The following is a 3,567-nucleotide window of genomic DNA, read 5'->3' as shown; positions in this document are numbered from 1 at the left end:
CTAATCATGTCACAGGAATTCTTTCAAGACTGGTGGCTCATTTCGTCTATTCAAATGTAGCGTCATTGTTTTTCTCTCTAGCCATTGATGTTGAAGCATCTCACCGTCTAAAGGGATCTTTTGTTATCCATGAAAATAACAATGGCTGAATGAGAGCATGGGGTTGAACATGTCTGTGGCACCAATGGGCCAAAAGACTGTACTTAATATAAAGGCATCGCAGAGAATGCGTCATGCTGCTAGCAGATGGTGTGAATTGGTTTATAAATGCTTGAGTGGGCTGTCAAATTTATGTGATGTGGCATTTCACCATTTGTGATGTATAGAGGAAAAAATATGATGTGATAACCAAGGACGGCGCGCTATCTGTTCTGTGACGCCGAGCGGGGGGGAATCTGATCTTAAAGTGCGAATTTGTTGGGAATAATGGCTTTCACAGTGCTCTTGGATAAAGCATCTCATTTTGTAGATGTCACACGGTGTGATCAGTGGGGACTTCTGTATGGTATTTCAACCCAGAGATGCCTTTGAGATATGAATTCCTGGCAGACTGCACTCCCAAGGCTTCACGTACCTCCTCTGAAGCAAAACATTTGCATTTACCACACATGCATTATTGTTTGAAATTGTCTTAACACAAGCTACCCTTCTCAGGTAAAAAATAAAATAAAATCTCTGCCAAGGGTTATTTTTCTAGTTCAAGGTTGGAAAAATCTGCTATGACCACAGTCCTGTTAATAAAACCTTTCACTAAGGCTCCATTTATAAAAAGAGCTGAGCACTATTATCTGCTTACTTTGGATTTTATCATTCATTATCTCATAAATGTTTATCATAACATGTCTCCTTTGTACAAAGTGCAGCATTAAGGATATGAAAAGTAAGGCTTAATTATTTTTTCACTTGTTCCAGGGCTGCTCTGTTATCTTTTTAGTTCTTTGCAGAATAAAGAAATGTAAACTTATTGCGTCATTTACATAAAGGATTTACTGTAGTTATTACAAGTTATATAACAGCTAAATGTTAAGAATAGTATGGATCTCACAGGAGCTAAATTTGAAAACCTGAGCATAACATATTTTCATAAGAGGCAGCTCACTTGCAAAGCAGCAAATTCTTAAAAAATTATTAAAATAAAATGAATAAATAAATGAATGAAGAGGTCCACAGTTAAGGTTCTTTTGGCTTTATCTAAGAGTTAATTGGATGTCTAAGCCTTTGGATAACTGATTAATGTTCCTCAGGATAATTCTTCATCTGAAGCATAACTCTTTTTTTAATGTGCAGCCTGAAAGCTGACATGGCCTAATCTCGTGAGTCACCACATCCAGTCCTGCCATTCTGAGCTGCTCTGCCTCCTCCACAACCACAAACCCCAAACACGCTCGCAATCCATCCCACAGAGTAGACCTAAAGTAGTTTCTGGGCTCTCATGCCCACTGAGATACATTTAAATCAGGGATGTGACAGCTGTGCGTATATGTATGCTATGAATATAAATGTTGTGAGCGAGGCTCTCGAAAAAATAAATATGGGTAGAATAAAATTTAATGTAGAAAGGCTGGTTTTATAAATGCTGTCAGAGATGAAACATCTAAGCTGTTTCTGCTCGTTGCTCAACAGACGAAGGTAAATATAAATTGATTGGAAGTGAACTCCCACAGTGTGGAGAACTATAGTGTTCACAGCTTGGTGAAGATGCAAAGTGAAGTGTTGTGGGCTTTAGAGAGACGAGAGTCTCAACAGTGAATCTAAAGATATATGATTGGTTGCGTTGATAGACAAACTGTATTACCAAGGGCCTGTACTGTGATCTTTGTTCAGAACAATGAAAAGCTTGCAGGGTAAGGAAAGGATCCCCCACTGACAAGGCGGGGTTTACTGTAGTGTTCCCTAAAAATCGTGATGTCCGAAACCTTGGTACGATAAAAAGTGGTCATTGTGATAGGAACAGATTTTACAACGGTTTTGCAAAGTAGTCATGCCAGTGAAAATAAACATATGGAAATAAAAAATATATAATAATTTTGGTTTTATTTGCAAAAAACTTGCCTGAAGATGTCGTTTTGTTGGGCCAAAGTGCACAGAAAACTGAATGGTTGTTAAAGCTACCGTTGGCTTCACTGATTTCCATCTTGATTTCTGTTGGCTTTTATTCATGTCACATGACTGTCAAGTTACTTAGTTTGGGTTATTTTCTGTGGGTTCTGAGAATAGGCGTAATTTCCGGGGGTATGACCCCTCACAATAACTTGATTGAGTCAATATAACCCCCAAGATTTATGAAGTCACATTTGTTTAAGCATAATTAGTGAAAATGACATGCAGGGTTTTAGTCTGCTCTTTTCACATTATGACTGTTTTTGTTGAATCATGTGTTGTATTTTTTTTGCTAAATTGTAGTGCACCAGATAAATACATTTAGAAAATTAAGAAATTTAGCTATTTATTTATTTACCATTTGACCAGGCAAATTCCATCGAGATCACTGATCTCTTTTGCTAGGGAGGCCTGGGCCTGAAGGTGACCTATGGTACAAGGTTTTATGCTGTGGGGGAAACCGGAGAAAACCCACACAAGTACAAAGAGAACATGCAAACTGAGGCATTCTGTGTCTGACATTGGTTCTCTCCTGCTAATTGGCCAAACTCAATGCAGATGCAGCTCATCTGGATCATCAGCTCTCAGCATTCTTAAGGCGCTTCTGAGGAGCAGATCTTCGCTGATGCATCACTTGCTCTAGGGTAAAGCACCTCAGCCTGAGTTAAGTCTGATTTCGTGAATATTGTTAACCTTTGTCTCCCTGTGAAMTTACCTGTGTATAGAATAACACCTCCTGAAGCGACCTGCTCACTCACCGTCCTGTCTGAGAACAATTGCCCAAGAGCCACTTACCTGATCCTCTTTGAACCACTGCCTGTCTGCCTCCAACGTACTTTGGAACCTGTAAAACTAAATCTGGACTCCCCTGGTAATACTCACCTTTGGAAACTGGACCTTCTCCTCCGAGCCACATTCATCTCCACAAGCTGTAAGAAAACCTCACCTGTTAAATCTTCTAAAGAAAATCAATTCTCAAGTAAACTGGAACTTGCCATTTCCCATTCCTTCCACAACCCGGATCCCTTTACCCAATCACCTGTAAATAAAAGCACTTAACTTTGTTATTCTGGTTTCCTGTGTCTGATTGTTATGAACTGCTCACCTTTGACAAAACCTGTGCTTGTGTCACAAACTCTACACAGAAAGACCCCCAGGTTTGAACTGGGGATTGAACCCAGGACCTTAGTTTGCATACCAGGTACAGTATGTCATACAGCGGGTAAAAAAAGTATTGAACACGTCACCATTTTTCTCAGTAAATATATTACTAGAGGCGCTAATGACATGAAATTTTCACCAGATGTTGGTAACAACCCAAGTGATCCATACATACAAAGAAATCAAACCATAAATGTCCAGAAATGAAGTTATTTGTAATAATGTGGAATGGCACAGGGAAAAAGTATTGAACACATGAAGAAAGGGAGGTGTAAAAAGGCATTAATAAGTAATGCACTGAACCAC

The 3,567-nt window shown here is 39.2% G+C and overlaps 1 long non-coding RNA gene across 1 annotated transcript in view; it reads left to right on the top strand.

The window, feature by feature from the left end:
• Positions 1-282: 282 nt before the first annotated feature.
• LOC106518239 (uncharacterized) overlaps positions 283-3,567 on the top strand; it is a 6,428-nt gene continuing 3,143 nt past the window's right edge. Inside the window, exon 1 of the long non-coding RNA XR_001310290.1 lies at positions 283-298. This is a non-coding gene — a long non-coding RNA (uncharacterized LOC106518239). The remainder of the gene's footprint in view (positions 299-3,567) is intronic.

Source organism: Austrofundulus limnaeus, unplaced genomic scaffold, assembly GCF_001266775.1.
Source record: "Austrofundulus limnaeus strain Quisiro unplaced genomic scaffold, Austrofundulus_limnaeus-1.0 Scaffold58, whole genome shotgun sequence".
NCBI lineage: Eukaryota > Metazoa > Chordata > Actinopteri > Cyprinodontiformes > Rivulidae > Austrofundulus > Austrofundulus limnaeus.
This window is presented reverse-complemented; position numbering and strand designations above follow the sequence as displayed.